This window comes from Phacochoerus africanus, chromosome 10 (genome assembly GCF_016906955.1).
Source record: "Phacochoerus africanus isolate WHEZ1 chromosome 10, ROS_Pafr_v1, whole genome shotgun sequence".
In the NCBI taxonomy this organism is placed as follows: domain Eukaryota; kingdom Metazoa; phylum Chordata; class Mammalia; order Artiodactyla; family Suidae; genus Phacochoerus; species Phacochoerus africanus.
In genome coordinates this window covers 12,302,029-12,322,757 of record NC_062553.1, presented here as the reverse complement: position 1 = coordinate 12,322,757, position 20,729 = coordinate 12,302,029, and the positions used below count along the sequence as shown (strand labels likewise).

General features: G+C 43.3%; 1 long non-coding RNA gene across 2 annotated transcripts in view; it reads left to right on the top strand.

The window, feature by feature from the left end:
* Positions 1-20,338, top strand: part of LOC125138097 (uncharacterized) — a 156,458-nt gene extending 136,120 nt beyond the window's left edge. For both annotated transcript variants that reach the window (XR_007137576.1, XR_007137575.1), the window contains one exon: positions 20,252-20,338. This is a non-coding gene — a long non-coding RNA (uncharacterized LOC125138097). The remainder of the gene's footprint in view (positions 1-20,251) is intronic.
* The last annotated feature ends 391 nt before the right edge of the window (positions 20,339-20,729 follow it).

The window sequence follows — 20,729 nt, the reverse complement described above, 5'->3', positions numbered from 1 at the left end:
ATCTGAATTGATTACCATTATCTGAAAGTGATAGGAATTTTGATTGTTTTTATGAAATATAGACCCAAAGTTCCTCCTTCCCCCCATTTCATTGTCTCCCTTTATTTAAACATTAATATATGTTCATGGTAAAAAATGAAAACTTCTCAGTGAAAAGTAAGTTTTCTTTCTATCTCAAAACTATGTCTCGTGTCTTTTCCCACATAATTATTTGAGTTAAATAATAATAATAAATATTATGAAATTAAAGTAAGTATTAAATAAAAATAATAAATCATTATGAGTGAAATATTTCAAGCATATAAAATGTGTATTATACACAATATTCTGCAGTTTGCTTTATTCACTTAAACTATATCTTAGAATTCACTTCGTATTGGCAGGGGTAGCTATATCTCATTTTTTTTTAATTGGCTGCAGTTTGCTTAGTTTATTTAACTAGCCCTCAAATGCTGGAGATTTACATGGTTTCCTTTCCTGCCTTTTGGTATTACAAAAAATTCCATAATAAGCCTTCTTGTACATGACTCTTCATGAGAATATAACTCTAGCATAAGTTTCTAAAGGTGATATTGTTGTGCCCTTGAAAACATTATATGGTCAGACTAACCCAACCACAAATGTATGAGGCCAAGTGATCAATTGCAGAATGAGAATAATTTTGATTTAAAAAAACTTTAAGGTATTGATAAAGTATAAATAGAAAGTGAAATGGCTATTTAGTGGATTGTTACAGGTTATTATTATTATTATTTTTTGTCTTAGAGCTACTTATTTCTTTTTCCAACTTGGGTCAACAGATTCCAAGCAAGTGGCATCTTGACAAATCCTGAAATTAATATTCCATTTTCTTGCTGTTGTCAACCATATGATTAATTCTGATATTGGCTAGGTTTTTAATGAAGTACATTAAAGAGAAGAATCAAATTAGGTTAAAAAAAGGAAGTAATGGCCTAAAATAATTTTTTTCTTTTTATGGCTGCACCTGTGGGGTATAGAAGTTCCTGGGCCAGGGTTTGAATCAGAGCTACAGCTGAGGCCTATACCACAGCCAAGGCAACATGGGATCCGAGCCGCCACCTGTGACCTATGCCACAGCTTGCTTCAATGCCAGATCCTTAACCCACTAAGCGAGGCCAGGCATTGGACCCAAATCCTCATGGATACTATGTTGGGTTCTTAACCCACTGAGCCACAATGAAAACTCTGTCATTTTACATTTTAAAAAACTAAACACAAGCAAAATCTTACTTGAATTTCAGGAAGATTTAGGTAATCACTGTGAATTTATTATGCTGGTCAGTAGTATATGTGTTAAGATGCTTTAAAAAATGAGCCTGGGAGTTCCTGTTTTTGTTCAGTGGTAATGAATCTGACTAGTATCCATGAAGATGCAGGTATGATCCCTGGCCTTGCTCAGTGGGTTAGGGATCCAGTGTTGCACAAGCGGTGGTGTAGGTCACAGATGCAGTTCAGATCATGCATTGCTGTGGTTATGGTGTAGGCCAACAGCTGCAGCTCTGATTTGACCCCTAGCCTGGGAACTTCACTTCAGCCCTAAAAAAAAAAAAAAAAAATACTTTCACAGAATTAGAAAATTCGTAGAACCAAGATTGTTATAACATACACAGCATGATTTTGAAGACTTGAGTTATTTATAAGTCAGAAGAAGAAGGACTTATAATTCAAGATATAGTGCAGCTTTCTTAGCGATAGGGGAATAAAAAGTACCTATAAACATGACTAGTTTTGAGCACTAGCTGTCCTAGGAATTTAATTCAATAGTCATTTATTAAGGACTTACGGAGTGTGTAGTTTTAAAGACTATAAGACAGATGACTTTTAACTGGAAGGAACTGGAACTTACCATCTAAGACAACCATTTCTAAGGACAACACTGCTTTATTCTTTAGAATTTCCGTCTGGAAAAGAAAAGTGGGGCTGTGTATTGCTAGAAAACATTTTACCTGAAACAGTGTGTCACCTTTTATCCAGTAATTTCAGTTTTGGAAATTTATCCTAAAGGAGACAATCTTAGGTGAGAGAGGGAGAAGGGGGAGAGAGAATGAGATCGAGGGAGAGAATGTGCCTATATCACTCTCCAAAAGTTTGTTTTCAGGTTGGTTTTGCAACCAAACGTGACCTGGCTTCTTCTTGCCCTGGGCCTTGGAGATCAGGATAATACTGGGCGATGTTCTGACTTTTTGCCTCCTGCTTTTTTCTTTTCATGAAGCTTCTTTTTTTACATGTCAATCCAGATGAAATCCAGCTCTTTCATCAGTACTCGAGGGAAAATCCCCCCCCAAATCTTATCTAAGAGCCAGGATTCATGGGGACAGGTGCACCACAAACCATGTTCTGCCCTCCATAGTTTTTTGGCCACCCTGTGCTCAGGGCTCCTCTTATGGCCCACCTAGCACCCACCATCACCTCCTGCCTGCCTCTCTCTCTTCACTCCTTCATTCTCGTTCTTCTATTCACTCACTCTCTCTCTCAGAACAATGAGAAAATCCATTTCCTGTTTCAGTGAGGGCAGTTAACTCCTCTTCTTTAAAGTTTTGGGGGCCAATTTCCATAGATCCCTAAAGTATCAGAGCATCCCAAACTTTTCATAAGTGTTTCCCCCAAATTAAGTTGCTCTCCTAAAAGAAATTTTGTTCTATATGTTTAAATAATATTTTTGTTTTTATACCTCTCTCTGTATTTTTGGCATAGTAGTAAACATTTGAAAACAATTTAGATGGCCAGAAATAGGAGAATGGTTGGATAAATTATAATCATACCTTTATTGACTATTATACTGTCCTAAAATTTTTGTTTGTAGAGATAATTGTCCATCCATCCATCCATCCATCCATCCATTTATTCAGTCAGTAAGTGTTTACTGAAGTCCTGTCATGTCTTACGAGCTGTGTTACACACTGGAATTAGAGTAGCATGAACAGAAGAGACAAAATCTCTGTTACCATCTAACAGGAGGATAAATATAAAACAAACAGTTTTATATTCACAAATGAAGTACAGTTGCGACAGGTGCTATAAACCAGCAGTGCCAGGTGCTGAGAAATTGCAGAAGAGCTGAGCTGGAGGAAGTAAACTTTGGAGGTCGTATCTGAAACCCTGTTGCCTAGGCAAGTAAGGAGTAGGTGGTGGTAGGAGAGTTCCAGGCCAAGGGAACAGCATGTGTAAAGGTCCTGGGGTAGAAAGAAACAGGATGAGTTTGAAGAACAGAAAAAGTTGGAATACAGAGAGCAAAACAGGGATGATGTAAAATATACTTTAAGAAGGTGCTGCAGTGAGAACATGCAGAACTTTTGGAGCTGCATTAACAAATTTGGACTTTTGTCTTAAAAATAAGGGGAAGCCATTGAATGTTTTAAGCAGCATAAGCAGCAGGGTGACATGAGATTTGGGTTTTAAAAGATCATTCTGGTCACAGTATAGAATGAATTGCTAGAGGTCAGGAGTCGATAAGGCCAAGCCCACCGAGGGGTTATTAAAGATGCTCTGACAAGAGATGAAGGTGGTTTGCCAATTAGTCAAGCCAGACATACCTGGGAGTCGTCTTTGTTACACACACTCCCCCTGCTGCAGAATCCAATCCCCAACTCTTATCAATTCCACTTCCTAAATGCATCTCAAACTCATCTTCTTTCTTCCTTCTCCGTTGCTTGTGTGAACATTTTACTGGTGCCGATATTACTAGCTAACAGAATCTCTAGAATGATGAATCTGACCTTATCCGAAGTAGTTATTTAGGCAGCAACAACATGACAACAGCACAACTAATATTTTGGTAGCCACAAGAGGTCCTCAGCTGAGGTATCCTTTTCCTTCTGGGCACATGATAGGATTGTATTTCTTCAACCCTGCGTAATTGGATGAGGCCATGTGACTACTGTGGCTAAGGAATTTTGAGTGGAGGTGTGACATATCATCTATAATGTGGAATAGTTACTTACTGGTGTAAGACCTTCCAGGTTCTCACTCCCTCCAACAAGGCAAATAGCAACATTCAAGATGATGTTGATGGTCAGCCTGGGTCCTTGAGTGATGTGCTGAGCAAAAATTCCTTCTAGAGCCATTCAGTGTGTAACATGAGAAGGAAATCAGGAGTTCCCATCATGGTTCAGTGGTAATGAGCCCAACTAGTACCCATGAGGATGCAGGTTTGATTCCCAGCCTCGCTCAGTGGGTTAGGATCCAGCGTTGCCCGTGAGCTGCGGTGTGGATCTCAGAGGACTCGGATTTGGCATTGCTGTGGCTGTGGCATAGGCTGGTGGCTGTAACTACAATTTGACCCCTAGCCTGGGAATAGCCATATGCTGCAGGTGCATCCTTTAAAGAAAAGAAAAAAGAAAAAGAAATCAATCCGACTTATTTTAAGCCACTGAAATACTGAGGTTGTTTGTTAACGCAGCACATCCTAACTTGTCCTGACAGAAGTGCTGGTTAAACTCTTGCTATATCCCAGGAACTTAGGAAGTGCTTTGTCTGTGTCATCTCACTTAATTTTCATAGCAACTTTATGAAGTGAGCATGGTTATTGTCTTCATTTTTATATGAGGAATTTGAAACATTGAGCACGTTTGCCCAAGGCAGCAAGTTAGTGAAAAAGCTGGGATTCGAAGTCTGGCTCAACCAAGCTGCCTTTTTCTGATGGACACTGTGCAAGTCTTTAGAGCTCATAAAAGAAGAATGAAATACAGCTCTTGCCTTTGAAGATATTCCCAATTTATTTGGGAAGAGCAAGGCACATATTTGTGAAAAAAACTTAAGTGATAAAATTAGCTGCAGGTCTCCTAATAAATAACCCAAGAAAAGGCATTGTGAACACACACTTTGACAGCAGTGTTCAGAGGGGGGATAGATAACTATGAGATGTGGGAATAGAAGAAGCCATCTGCACATGGGCACTGATCTTTACCATGAAGGAAAAATGGGAGTTTGGAGAAGAATTGAATAGACAAAAATTTTATTTATTTATTTATTTATTTATTTATTTATTTATTTATTTATTTTTAGGGCCACACCTGCAGCATATGGAGGTCCCCAGGCAAGGGGTCGAATTGGGGCTGTAGCCACTGGCCTACACCACAGCCACAGCAATGCCAGATCTGAGCCACGTCTGCGGTCTACACCACAACTCATGGCAATGCCAGATCCTTAACCCAGTGAGCAAGGCTGGGGATCGAACCTGTGTCCTCATGGATGCTAGTCAGATTTGTTTCCACTGAGCCATGAAGGGAACTCCAGAATAGGCAAAAATTTTAGTTGAGGTTCTCTAGAAATATAAGTTCCAAGAGGATACATATTTTTACTCTCTCTGAATACTTGTCAAACTTTCTAAACATTTTAGGAACTAAATCATAAGAAATGACAACAAATAAAATATCCTACTACAAATAAAATGTCTTACTACAAATAAAATGTCCTAACTAGATTAATACTTTCCATTCTTTATTGGACAGCAATGCTTGACTTCCCTTTGGCATCTCATACCCAATCTGTCCAAACCTGATTCTCCTTGATTAATGATGTCAATTTCCACCCAACCAGTCAAGAGAAAAATCTCACCATCCATTTCTCCTCTCTTCCTTTATTCTCCCTATTTAATTAGCCAATGTATTCTACAATTCTAAATCAAAATTGTCTTCCTGATTTACTCCTGTTTATTCCTCTTGCTGATACTTCAGGTCAAGCCAGAATCATCTCCTACCTAGACAATTACAAAAGCGTCTATAAATGTCTTTCTCTCTTCTCTCTCATCCTCTACACAGCCCCCAGTGGTCCAGTCTCACTCAATTGCTCCCCTGATTTAAAATTTCCCTTGGCCTTCCACTTCAACTCCAGAATAGCTCCATCCTCCTTAGCATGGTAAACAAGATCCTGAGAACCTGTTCTTCTCTACCTTCCTGGTTTCTTTGTGTGTTGGCACTCCCACCCTGCTTACTATTCAGGGACACGATCTGCACTCTGCACTCAAATACCTTGATGGCTTTGAATGTCGTTTCCTTATGGCAGAGTGTCCTTCCCCCGCTTCTCCAGCTGACCAGTTCCTGCTGGTCATTTATAACCCAAGTCAATGATGCTTTTTCTGGGAGGCTTCCATGACTTTGATATAGGCGTTGTGGATCCCTTTGTCATGTCACATAACGTTTTCATTTATCTCAGTGTAAAACCTAACCCAGTATATTTAATTACTTGCTTCCAGACCTTCCTTCCCCATTAAGCTGCATGGTGTCTTCTTATTCTTTCAAGGAAGCACTTATCCCAGTGCCTTTATGTAGGCATTAAATATAATTCCTTAGGTTGTTATTGTGAGGAATTAAGCTCTTGTCTTGGTTTGATCTTACTGGTGAGAAGAAAGGAAGATGCCTACTCCATGCATTTCTCTTTAGGTCTTTCTAGTCATGGGGAAGATTTCATGGACAAGGAAAAAGGGAATCAACACTTGAATGCTCTTCTCCGTTCTCAGTAGTAGAATTAGACCTTGTGCCTTTCACCAACAAATATAAGACATAGAATGGTTTGGCCAGAGTGTTCCAGCTAACAGCGCCCCCAGGATTACAGGGGTTCCAGACCACAGTTTCAGAAATCTTTGGTGTATGCCTTCCTTCCACTTGTTGAAGTCTTTGGTATAAGAAGGGAGGTGTTCACAAAGAGGAAATAGTGGGTTCTGGGCTTTTCCCCTCGTTTAGTAGTTTCCTCTTAAGTGAAGGTGTCTTGTAGTCATGTGATCACCCACCCCTTAGCAGAAAAGCTCATTTTGCATGTACTGTATCTTGAATGTTTGCTATGTGTGTTGACTCTGCATGGCTTGGATAATTTAGATGTGGAACAAAACCTTAATTGAAACATTACCCTCCCACCTCCCCACAGAAGCCAAAGGATCATTTCACTACCTGATGTGTCTAGAATTCCCTCGGTTGGCAGGTGAGCACAGTTGATCTCTTAGACTAATAGCTGACCTTCTGTGTTTGTTCATTTTCATTTTCTTTTCAAACTAGTTTACACAGGAATGTAACATGGTGAAACAACTTGAACTTGCATCCAAAGTCCATTGCCCAATTCAGCAGTGCAGACATAGCCCCAGATCCCAGCCTCCTTCCCCAGTTGGAGATTCTCCGTAAATATTGCCTTTGCGTCTCTAGGCATTGCTATTCCTTGCTTTTCCAGTAAAATTGATTTTCCTTCGGATGAATCTCTCCTCTGTACTTACTCAGAGTCTCGTTGATGGACTATGGAGTTCTAAGGAAAAACATATTATACATTCCATGTGGAAAAAAGCTCCAAGGCTATGATTATTTTTAACCATGTGAAGTTTCATGAAATATACAACCATTTTGGCCAGAATTTTGAGATAGAACAGGTGCTGGACTCTGTGATCGAGCCTCCGAAAGCATCCAGTCTGCTCTGGAGGTTATCTGTCCTCAAGGCAACCAAGTTTTCTTTCCTCATATTCCTTCTGCCATCTTCTCCTTCCTCACCCTGGATTTTCAAGGGTTTGGTCCCAGCTCAGAGGTAGAATCAGGGGGGAATCAAGAGGGAGAAATAAACTGAGGGGCAAATGGAGCAAGTAAATTCAGCCAAACGTCCGAAAGATATACAGCATCAATAGCTTTTAAAAATATACCAGTAAAAAGCTATGTAAATAAATAATCTTTATAGCTGTCTAGAGCAGGAAAACAGTTTTATTTAGTAAGATGATATTTTTATTAGCTGGACTCCACCTAATATATATTTTTTAAAAGCAGCAGTGTATCTGAGAAACATCGAATAATTTGGCGTTAATGACCAGCCACTGGGTATTTTTAAATAATTCCACAGATAAGCGTATTTCCTTTCTTTATGAACTTTGGTGACGTGGCATTATGATGTTACAGCAGAAGAGATTAATAACAGCGCCTCGTTTCTGTTCCGCCACCATTAGAGGTGAGGTTACAGCCTGGTTCATTAATCTTTCAGATAAGAAATAAACGTGTTTTCCCTAACCTGTTACGAGATTGATACCCTCGCTCCTGTTGCGTTTTGTTTATTTGGCATGTAAACTGTCTGGGCTTGTGGGCACCATACTTGATTTCTCACCTCGGGAGAAGATAATTTGGGATCTTTCACGTTTCCAAAGCCTGTCGTGCCAGAGCCGTTGAACCAGCTGACAAATGAGATGCGCCTGCAGTGCAGCTCCAGACGGGGGACGAGGCCACAGGGGGCTGGCAGTGGGAGCGGTGTGCTGGTTTATTAACAGACACTTTTCATTCCAGCGGTTAATGTTTTCGTGCACAAGATTACGCAGCACACAATCCGCATCTGGAAAGGAGACCCAGAGCTGCGGTGGGGTGGCTTCGTGGGGAGCGGCCTGGTCATGGTCCTTGCAAGTTCATGCTCCTGAGTTTTTGGAGCTGGACTCTTTCTAGCAGTTGCAGTTTGTTTGCCTGTTTTCAGTTCCCTGTTGCCTGTAGAAGTCTCTCTCTCTCTATATATATATGTATATTTTTAAAATTTAGGGTAAGAGTTTGGGAACCCTGCCAGCTTATGTAACCTGTTGCATGCCCCTAGTCTAGTATGGAGTTGTGTTGCTGTGTCAATTACGTACAATTGTATGTCAGTCAATAACAGTAAAAATAACTAACTTGCATTGAGCGATTGCTTTCTGTCAGGCACTGTTATAAAAGTTTTCATGGATTAATTGATTCCAGCCTCATGTCAAGGTGAGGTGAGTACCACGCCTCTCACCATGTCATAGACAAGGAAACTAAGGCACAGGGTGACTGGCCCAAGGTCCTTACTTAAGGGGAGAATCTCAACAAGTGACCCTTCCACTCAAATAAAGGCAGCTGCAGGGCAGCCTGGGGTGTGGCCATCCCTCTGAGTTCTGGTGACAGGTACCTCACCCAGGTAGGGATGAGATCATTTGAGGGCCATTCAGATTTCATTTGTCCTGCTGGGCCTTAGAATCTGGCATTTAATATAATCCCCTGTCGGGAGCGACTCCTTTGGCAACACAAAAATATGGCTCCTTGACTCCTAGCAGAAAGGTGTCTGCTCAGAATCAAGGCGTTTATCCCTGGGGCTGCGAATGCTTAGTCTCTTTCTCTGCCGTCGTTCCAAGCATCCTCACTCACTGGGTTTCTGTAGCTCTGGGTTCCCGTGATAGCGACTATACAGATTGTGTAACAAGACAGTAAAGACATAGCTTCCTTTCCTCCTCCTTCTCCTCCTCCCCCAGTGCGCTTTCTGTTAAAGGGCCATTGGGCTTGGAACTCTGTCCCATGGCTGCTGCTGTTCACCTGGCCTGCGCCTTTTCCTGGAAAGGCAAGAACCTATTGATAGTCTTCCTGAGCACAGGTGGCTGCCAACTTGACTACAGTCTAAGATTCCCGCCTGCCCCAAAGTCATCAAACCTGCGATACATTCTGTGCTGTAAAGAAACATCTCCTCGATCCTCTTTGTCTCCCTCCCTTCCTCTGGTTATCATCAACAACTCTAGTGTTAGGCCATTATCATTCTCCTGGCTGTGCTGGGCAGGGGACCCCATGGCAGAGCAGCGCTTCTGCAGAGTCTCAATTCTCCGGCCATGCCCCCACATTTTAACATCTCTGAGATTGTGATGTATCTTGCAATCAGTGGCTTGCCAAGTTTAGATGGCACCATTTGTTTTTCTTTCTTAGAGATACATAAAATAAGAGTGGATGATAGTAACTGATGGTAACTTCAGTTCAGTGAAATGTACTATTAGGTACTTGAAGACCGGGCGGGGTGGGCGGAATCTCTTATTACACCAGTATCTGCTGAACTCCTGCAAGATGCCAGACCTTGGCCAAAAGCTGGGGAGACAAACATAACCAAGGCACGACCCCTACTCTGAAGGAGTCCATAGCTTCCAATTTCATAGGAGCAATCACAGGTTGAGAAAGTGAGAACGGCATTCATGCATGTAAAAGGGTTTTGTAAAGTTTAAAATAATCGGGATTAAGGTATTAGTATGATTGCTTGAGTTTTATAATAAGAACGCCTGCAGAACGACAGGCAGGACTGTCACTCTTCAAAGCTGTCAGGGTGCTGCTTTGATGGGATATTTTTCTGACAGGAATCTGACAGAAGTTGATGTGTCCTCAGAGCTTTTACTCTTGGAGATTCAGCCAAAGGAGGAATCCTTTATCTTAATTAGGTTTAAATATATCTTCTTTTGACCCTAATCAACCTCTAGTGCAGAGCTATGCATGTCTTAGTTCTCTTTTTTCTTTCTATCTCTCTCTCTCTCTCTTTTTTTTTTTTTTGGTCTTCTTTTGATTGGCTTTTCTTAGCAACTTCTTTCAGTGAACAGCCCTTTAGAAAATGAGCAAGGGGGAGTTCCTGTCGTGGTGCAATGGAAATGAACCTGACTAGGAACCATGAGGTTGTGGGTTTGATCTGGCACTGCTGTGAGTTTTGGTGTAGGTTGCAGACAGGGCTCAGGTCTGGCATTACTGTGGCTGTGGCTGTGGCTGGCAGCTGTGGCTCTGATTCAGCCCCTAGCCTGGGAACCTCCATATGCTGAGGGTGTGGCCCTAAAAAAAAAAAAAGAAAGAAAGAAAAGAAAATGGACAAGGGATAGGGCATAGGAGAGAGAGAAACAAAATTCTATGAACGTGCTTGGGTGGCCATTCTCCTCAGTGTGTTGAGTCCGTGATGCTCCGAGAGTGGTCCAGCTCTGAGAGTGGTCCACCGACCAGGGCCATACCTGGGGTATATGGAAGTTTCCAGGCTAGGGGTTGAATTGGAGCCACAGCTGCCGGCTTATACCACAGCCACAGCCACAGCAACCTGGGATCCGAGCTGAGTCTGTGAACGACACCATGGCTCACGGCAACATCAGATCCTTAACCCATTGAACGAGGCCAGGGATCGAACCTGCATCCTCATGGATACTAGTTAGGTTCGTTAACCGCTGAACCATGATGGGAACTCCAGTACCAACATTTTTGAAGAGCACAGGCCCCTTACTTGGTGGAAAACCCTTCAATTTGAGTTTGCCTAATGTTTTCTTACAAATAGATTTGCGAAGGGCATTTGGGGCTGGAATACTACAGAGATAATGCTGGGTCCTTCTCAGTGCAGTAATTTATTTTCAAATACTGTGGCTCATCCACTAAGAGGAATGAAGGCTCCTTCCAGAAATGTCTGATTCCAGGGCTGGGCAGGGAAGTACAGAGAAGCTTGGAAGATCTTGGTGTTCAGAAAGCAGGACATGCTGAAGGGTTCTAGGAGCCAGCTTGAAGGGGCTACCTCTGCTCAAATTTGGGAAGAGAGGAGCATTAAAAATAAGTCACAGTAATGGATCAGTTACCCACTGAATAAAGTAGGTACCCATACTCAATCAATGGCAGAGAACTTCCTTAGAGTAAAATGTCAGCTAATAAATGTAGAAAGGGACAAGGAAGAAATAATATATCCTAACTAACAGGTCTAAAGAAATAAATGTGAACTAATAAATATAGGAGTTAGAAAAATCACCTTTGTACAACCATGATAGTGATAATGGGTTCAGATAAGGCTCATCCATGGCTGTTAAAACTAGGGGGTAAAAGTTGAACCCAGAGCAGGATATTTACATAATCTCATAGTATCTCACCCCATTGTCTATTTTTTTTTTTTTCTGTTCATGGCCACACCTGTGACATACGGAAGTTCCTGGCCCAGGCCTACATCCCAGCCACAGCAATGTGGGATCTGAGTCTCCTCTGGGACCCATGCCCCAACTTGCCACAATGCCAAATCCTTAGCCCACCGGGCCAGGTCAGGAATAGAACCTGCATCCTCGCAGAGACAACGTTAGGTCCTTAACCCACTAAACCACAGTGGGAACTCCCCCATTGTCTAATATAACCAAATGCACAGGAATAACTTTATCTGAAATAACTTTAACACTGAAAGGGGCTAGCTTAAAATGAAGATTTCAGGCCTGCCTCCCCAGGCTCAATGAATCAGAATGTCTGAGATTAGGTCCCAAGAATCAGCTTTTAATAAGCATATTACAAAGTCGTAACCATTGGCTCAGTGCTTCTATCTTGGGGTTGACGAGAACTCCACCCTTGTTACTTCTGTACAGGGTGGGCTGGGAGGGGGCTGAGAGGTATCCGAATCACCAATTTCATTTCCTTTTGATTCTGATTTTGATCTGATCATTTCAGATCGGGGTGAAATGCTCTTTATTAATTGGGGGCCTTGTGCTTACTACAAAGCATCTTCCCTTTTTTTGCCAACCCAGCAACGAAGAATTCAGGTTACTAAACATATAGTGTTTTACTTGTTATCCATGTGGTTTTAATTAAGTTTTAACTAATTCCCTTTATCTTGTCATGGCTATTATGACCCTCCCAGTCATGTCACATTAATATGTGAAAACAGCTCTCTGGCATGTCGGCCAAGGAACAAAGCCATTATGACCTGTCTTGCTAAATTAAAGTGGGGAGATTGATCAACTCGTATGTTGTTATCTTCTTTGATAATTGATGCCAAAGATGAGCAAAGGTACAAAGGAGACAAGGCATGGCAGCCTTATCACCCCTGCTGCAGATCCAGTGTGCTGAAAGTATCACAGACTTTTTCCATTTACATACATCAAGAGGGAGGAAAAATGACACATTTTAGGGAAGCTACTGAATTGATCTCTTCCAACTGAAACTTTTAGGAGCCTTTAGGGCTCTATAGTGACCATGTTTTCCCTGATACAATACAAGAAAACAATATAAAACGTTGTAAAATAATATAAACATAAACTATTATAAAAGAAAAGAAAGATAAACAAAGGGAAATGCCCGCAAATAAAAGGAAATGGCTATTTATTGATAAGAATGAAAAGGAAACTTACCTGGGAAAATCTGCGAATTAGAGTTACTGCAGGCGGAAACTATGTTTGGGGGAAAGCCGAACAAGGTAGCTTGGAAAGGACAGTGAATGTTCCTGCGACTGCTGCAAACAAATGCTGACCACCCTGGATGTGTCTAATGCAAGCACTTTCGAAGCCTCTTGCTGTGCTGACCCTCGCGCTGCCTCACAGGACAGGACCTCTAAGCCTCATTAAATCCTTCCGCTGATGGATATTTTGGCGCTTACTCACCAAGTGGCTTGTGTGTGCAGTTTAAGAGATCCTTAATTTAAAAAATTCTCATTGATCAATCTTTATATGTAGCTGTCTTTAATTGAGCACCTGTGATGAGCCATGCACCATGCTGAGTCCTGTACCCCACACTAACCTACTTTGAATAGTAAACCTGGAAGGTAAGGATCACTGTCCCTCCGTGACCGGGAGACCCAGCTCATGGAGGTTAATAACTTGCTCGGTTTGTCAGCGGTTGCGTAAGGACTGGAGCCTAGATCTCTGATGTCCAAATCCATGGTGGCCCATCCTGGTGCAAGAGTGATGCCGTATCTCTTTTGGTCTCAACTATATGTGTCATGCCGTCAGCTTCTCTGTTCTGGCTTTTTTGATCACCCTTTCTCTCTGTGAGCAGGACTTCATTCTGTGATCCCTGCACCAGGTCAGCCACGAGTCCTCCCCATGATGCTCCTGTGGCTCATTTATTTTCTTTATCATAACCAACATCACGCCTTCTTAATACGACACATTTAATGTTCCCATTCACCACTAGATTGTAAGCTCCTTGATGGCAGGAGCCGTATCTCTTTTGGTCTCAACTATATGTGTTGTAGCTCATGGCACATAGTAGATGCCCAGTGAACAATGAATAAGCAAGTGGATGAGTGTCGTACTAAACTCTTCCCTGCATTCCTGTCACAGTGCAGGGTCTATTCTTCAGACTTGAGATCGCTCCCTCATACCCATTACGCCTTTTCTCTCTCTCCTTCCTTTTAGTCCCATCAGAACATGTAGCACATGGAAGAGCCAAGGTTCAAGTGCAGGTTTTTCTTATTTTGGGGTTTCCATCCTTTTCTTTATCCTGCAGTGTGTTTAAAAGTGTGGGAGCCTTCTGGCAGAGGCGCCTCTCAAACCATCAGATGGTTTTCCTTTTGTTTCTTATTTTCTATCCCCAACACTGATTTTTAACTGGCTGCCACACCATAGCTGGAAAGTGCCACCCTTGAATGTCCTGCTTACTCAGCTGAAAGTGGCAGCTGTTCCAATAAGCAATTTGATGTCCCGCACCTGAGATTGGCTCCCTCCTTCCAGCAAGACTGCAAGCTCAACAGAATGAAGGAAAGCGTGAAAAAGTTGCCTAGCCTGTATCTTTCAATGCAGCGAGGAGAGCAGCACAGGTTGAGGAAGGATATTTGCCTCCTGGGCAAGAAGAAATGGCTCCCACATGTACAGTTTCACTTGAACTTCTTTTGACGCAGTGCTAGGAATTAAAAATGATTTGTTTATCAAAGGCTATGAGAAAAGACTAAGAGATGGATTTGTTATGATCCCTATTGACTGTCTCAAGTGGTATACTGGCATATGTGGTTTTCCCTCCAACAAAGCCCCAGTTTGTTGTGTCTGCCAATTTCTGTGGTGTAAATACTCCCACAGTGGCTAATTTCAAGCTAGCAACATGACGTCTTGAACGTATAATAGAGAGGTGATGCACAGGACTGGCTCCCCTAAACCATGAAAAGCTAACGGAGCACACCATAGTCTCTTGATCCCATTGTCTCCTACATGGACACAGAATGGTTGTTTAGGGCCTGAGCCAGTCCTGAAATTTCCTGTGGCGGGTAACAGTGGATGGTGAGGCAAAGGGCCAAGCTAGTGCCTATGGCAGGCAGACAAGGCCTATGAGTTAGAGGACTAAGGCAAACATCCCTTCTGGTGGACCTGGATGGGCAGTGCATTGGAAGTTAAGGTTAGGTTCCCAGATCCAAAACTTTACCCCAGAGACAGATGGATTTAGAGTGGAAACACTGGTGACGCCACTGGCCATCTGGTCAACCTTGGACACATTACTGAAACTCTTCATGCTTTAGTTTCTTTAGCTCTAAAATAAGGATATGTAATAATAGCTCTTACCTATTGGGTTATTGTGATGATGGATTATTATAATATATGTAAAGTGCTTAGTATGGTGCCTGGCACAGAACAAGTTCTCGATATTTATTAAAGGACTTCTCGAAGTTCACAATATAGAAGCTATTAAAATTTGGCTAGAGTGAGTAAGAATGAGAGGGTCTCAAACACCAGGAGGTGTTTGCAGTTCACTTCAGGGGCTGACAGTGGGTCTGTGTGGATCCGCTAGAGGTGGCTTGTTCGGTGTAACTGTTGGTGAGAAAAAGCATCACAACATTTTTTTTCCTGATTATTGGCAGCATTTTTTCTTTTGTTAAAAAAACCTCATTCTTCCCTTTGTGACAGATTGTGCAAAAAAAATCTTTACAGTGGATTTGAGATGGCTCATGAAAAACCAAAGCGTGCATTCTCATGTTGAAATCATGTTTAAGTTGTGGTTAGAAATGGAATACATAGAGTGACGAAGAAGAGGTGAGAAAATTACTGCACTAGAACCTAAAATCTAGTTCTGAGCTTCCTGGTGATCGAGAGAGGAAGCATCTATGTAGGTATGTAACACATTATGTAGCTTTCATTAGGCTGGGAGTACTTCCCACAAGAGACTCTTTTCTGTTTCTTTATTTCTGTTCTTGTCAAATTTCAATAGATTGCTTTAGCATGAAGAGCCTGAAGTACCATGGCCATCAGTCTTTCTGATTTTCAGAGTCTGTAAACCTGAGAAAAGCAACCACTGAGAATTTATTGTGCCTCTTCTGTGAAGTACATTGCATCCTTCTAGTAGGCCTTGGCTTTTGCTCCTGCCCCCAATCTATTCTTCAAACAGCATAAACGGTGATCTTAGACCTCAAGTTGTACTATGTCATTTTGCAGCTTAAACTCAGAATGCCCTGGGAATTGAACCGAACTCCTTACAGTGGACCACGTTGCCTTGTATGATCTGGCTCCAACATCATCCCTGTGTCTGTCCTGCTCGTGACCCTGTAGTTCCATGGTGTCCTCTTTTCTGCCTCAGGGCCTTTGCACGTAAACTTCCCTCAGCCTGGAATGATCTTTCCTCCTCTTCACAGAAAGGGCTCCTTCTCTCCCTACCCGTTGCCTCCTCAGCCTTCCCTGGTGGCACTTTCCAAAGCAGATTTCATCCTCATTTGTCTCCCTCTCAGTTTCTTTTTGGCTTCTCTAGCTGGCATTGGAATGAGCTATATTTGGTAAGATAAGATCATAAAATAACTTTATTTTTCACCTACCACAGCTTCAAACCTGCTTGGGTAGGATTTGCCAAGGATGATATTGCAAGCAGATTCCATGGCTTTTATGATAATTTTCGTGTCTTAAAATCATCTTGTTTTTAGATAGGAAATGGTCCTATCCAATTTAATGTCAAAACTTCAGTTCCTCATCCAATTTAAGAAGATTTCTGTTCTTCTAGGCTCAAGCTTGACCTAAGGTGCTATTGAGCCGAAGTAGGAGGGAGCATTGCTGTCTGATTTCCCATTTTGCGCCTTCTTCCTCACTTCCCACCCTACTTCTACTGCATGGCGGGGGTCAGGCTGAAGGGGAGGATGCGGAAGGAATGAGAGGCATAAGAGATCTTCTTGGATAACTGGGGCTGTTAGTATTTCTCTCTCAACTGTCAAGGGGAGGGAAAAATTGCTGGTTCTTCCTCTGGACAAGACCTCCCACTGGAAGCCTCCACCCTGCCGTCCTCTGTTCTAGGTGCGCTGCTGTGAACTGTGGCCCCATAGGTCCTTCCAGATGCTTTACCTCACAAAACCTCTGTCTGCTAGGGTGGGCTCACTCCACTGGGCCTCCTTCTGAGAGGACTAAAGCCAGGTGGTTCTGTACGGTGCCCACTCTGCCCACTGGGAACGTCGGGCATCTTGCCCACGACACTCCAGAAGGACAGGAGCCTCTCTTTGCTCTGCCCTCACAGGCAGCTCCAACCCGCCTCTCCCCACTGGACTCCTTCTCTGGTCTCTGTGCAGTGGGATACTGGAAATCTCCCCCAGGGCTCTGCCATCGCTCTGCTCTGTGCCATGGCAGCCCTAGGGAGCAGAGAGCCCCGCCACCACCCAGCTGCATCTCCACTCCCACTCACCAGGCAGGGGACACAGGTGGGACTGTTGTCACCAGTCCAAAGACTGGCTTGGCTGCCTCTTAGGGAATAGTGACTGGCTGTCTACCCCTAGTACCTTCTGTTAGAGTTTGCTCGGGTGTGGACTGTGTTTTCTTTCTCACCCATTCTTCTCAGCTCTGGGGCTTTAACCCAAGTTCTAAGACAACACAAAATTTCCATTTGATATTTTACTCCATTCTGTTTAACTATTTATTTCCTTATTGATTATTCATTTATTTACTTCCAAGAAGAGCTCAGCAAGAGAGTGCTGAGCTGCCAGGTGTAGGAGTGACCAATTAAAGCATCAAGGAGCCAAAAGGAAAGAAACAGGGGGGCCTTCCACCATGGCATTAGCAAGAGGCTGAACCAGGAGAAAGTGGTAGCCTCCATCGGGGTGTGGGTCCTGGTGGCAGGTCAGGTGGATGAGCAGAGATGGGGGGTGTTGCCTGGTTGTTGAGGGAATTTTGAATAAAAGGCTCCAGCAGTTTTATGGACTCCGGGGTCTGGGGGAAGGTGAGGAGGAAGAGGAGGGCTGACAGGGGAAATATACTGGTACCAAGGGTATTGTCTTCAAAGTTTCTTCTTCTCCCTCAAAGGAGGCCTTGGCAGAGGTGCTGGAAGACCCGTGCCCATGGCCTCGGATAGAGACTTAAGAATGAAGGTGCCAGTTAGGGATGAACACGTGGGAAGAGTGTGACCAGCCAGGAGAGTCTGAGCCTGCAGTGGACTGGCTGAACTGTGCCTGCAGTGGGGAGGACCAGCTGGACACACGGACACTCTTGTGGTCTGTCAAAGATGATGCCTAAATCATGCATAATGTCTCACAGGGCAGCCCAGGCTCAGCCTCCAAGAGCCGTTTATTCTTATTAGAGGAAAGAAAGATTACTGTGCTTGAAAGGGCAGCAAAGACTGCAGAGGTGGGCATGGCTTGAGTTAGCGGGTCTGTTCGGGAAGGAACTCAGCAAATGCCATTTGGCTCTTAAACTTGGCATCAGACTCACCCACACCTACTAGAGCGTCTGCTCTGATAACCCCCCTTTCCCCAGCGGACACGCAGAGCCTGCAAATGTCCGCTGGCCATGCCTGCTCTCAGCTCCCCACCAGCCCTGAACACAGAGGAAAAGCAGACAGTGGTATTTGGAGACCCAAGTCCTGAATCTCATTTAGTCAACTCCTTTTTCTGGTGTGGGCATTTTACTCCCTGGGGCTATAGATCCGTGCTTATATATTTTTTTTTCTCCAAATCACTTTTACTCTCTTTCATCCTTTGTCCCTGCTTCATGCTTATACTGGATTTGAAGCTTCTGTTTAGTGAATAGGGATGAGCATATATTCAGGTTTGTACAAATGCCGAAAGAAGGGAGATGTGCAAATGCACGGCAGTCATCGCTGCATTCTGGAAACCTTTGATCCACACGTTTTTTTGGCCCGCAACCCCCTCATATAGGACTGTGGAGTGGGGTGGATTTGGGTTCATTGTTTCTTAAGCATTTAGCTACTTGAAGACATTTCAAGTAAAACCACAGGATCGTGGAATTGCAGAGTCAGAGAAGACCTTTTAGTTATTGATTTATCGTATTGATGAGCATAGTTGATTTACAACGTTGTGCTAGTTTCTGGTGTACAGCCAAGTGCTTCCGTTTATCCATAGAGTTTGTATCTGCTAATCCCAAATGTCTCATTTATCCCTCTCCTTCCCCTGTGTGGTAACCACATGTTCATCCTCCATGAGGGAAGACCTTTTAAAGTCTACTTTATCTTAAAGGCAAAATGTATCTCTTGGGGAGATGAGTTTATAGGAAAATTCTTTGATAGGCCTTTTCATTGCAGAAGGCAAGTGTTTCTTTCTGCTTCCCAACCCCCTCCTGGGCACACACTGGATGGGTGAAAATAAGAACCACAGAGACCCCAATATACAGTAGAAGGCAGAAGTTTGCATATCCAGTTGAAGTCAAGACAAGTATTTATCAGGGGCCCAGGCAGGTGGTCTAGGGGTGTTGGAGGGACATGAGTGACTCTCTGGAGGGCTGGGGCAAAGGAAGGAGCCACCAAGCCAGAAGGCTTTCTTTTTTTGGCAGGGAATGGACAATGTCTTTCCAGGGGTGGGGGTGGGGCAGGATGTGTGTTGATACCCGATTTTTAATTTGAAGCTGCTTTCTTCTCAATCCCCAAAACTTTCCTCCTCTGCAACCCTCTAAACTTCAGTAGAAAGGCAACACCCAGAGGAAGCGTAGACGGTGGTATGTGGGGACCCAAGGCCTGAATCTCATTTTGTCTTGTGTTGGTTTTAGTCTGGGGAATAAACGTGGCGTGGAGAACTGTAAGCCGGAGCGTCCATGTGGCTCATGACGCAGCCAAGAGCATGAAACTGGTACGAAGGCGGACGTGAAAGAGGCCAACACCAGTAACATTTCTTTTATAAGAAAAAGGTGCCCCCTGAAGCGGTATTGGAAGAATGTGATTTTGAGTTCACCTTAGCTATGAATCCCATCTTTGAAAAACCCATACATCAGATGAAATTTTTTTTTTTTGGTGGGGTGGGTGTACTTGCGGCATATGGAGGTTCCCAGGCTAGGGGTCGATTCAGAGCTATAGCTGCAAGTCTTTGACCTACACCCACAGCTCTCTGCAAGGCCAGATCCTTAACCCGCCAAGGGAGGCCAGGGGTCAAAACCCACATCCTCATGGATACTCATCGAGTTTGTAACCTGCTGAGCCACAATGGGAACTCCCTGAAATGCTTTCTTGGTTATCATCCAAATTGTTGACACAGAGCAGCAACAGGCCTGGAAGAGGCTGCTGTTCATGGGGCTGTAACTCCAGGGGCCGCCTTTAGAGCTCTGCAGCTACGTGCCAGTCAGGATTCTTGGGTCTCAGCAATCAACTAGTTACAAACCGTCCAAGGAGGCCCTCGCCTCTCCAGTTTCCCCAGAAGGACATTTTGATGTGTTTTGTCAGATGTATCTGGAAACTGGATCATCCCATGTCTGATGGGTTTCCTTTACTTTCTCAACTGGAAACATCATTTGAGATGGGACTCGATCAATCAGATGTGACTGATTTTTCATAAACAGGCTGCCTCCCTTTGGCTGTATCTGGTGTGCTGAATGATCACAAACCTGTTTTCTAATAGACTGCTTGTCTGTCAGGGCTGGAAGCGACTGCCGTGATGGATCATCTAATCCCACAGCCTCATTTTGCAGAAGACCCCGCGCCTCGACTTGGCCAAGGTCACACAGCTGGTAAAATGCAGGGGATTGAATTTAGGTTGTGATAAACATCTCCTTCCCCAGTTTTCTACTACATGCTTTTTGGGTAGGGAATGGGGGGGAATGCTTATTTTCTTTGTAGCTCAATGGAAGTCTTTTTATTTTAGCTTTAAAATGTGCTTATATTCATACCAACTAGAGGGAGAACATCTCTAAGAACAGGTACACTTTAATGACCTATACCAGAGGCCATCACAAAGAATTATCTAGTTCCAAATTCCCCTAAGAACAGGTCTGTTATCATTTGTAACACAGTCCCTCTTTGCACCCCGCACCAAAGAACTCAACAGAAAACATTCAGTCCTGTGTATTTATATTCAACTAAAATGATGTAAGATTTTACTTCCAAGTGACTGGA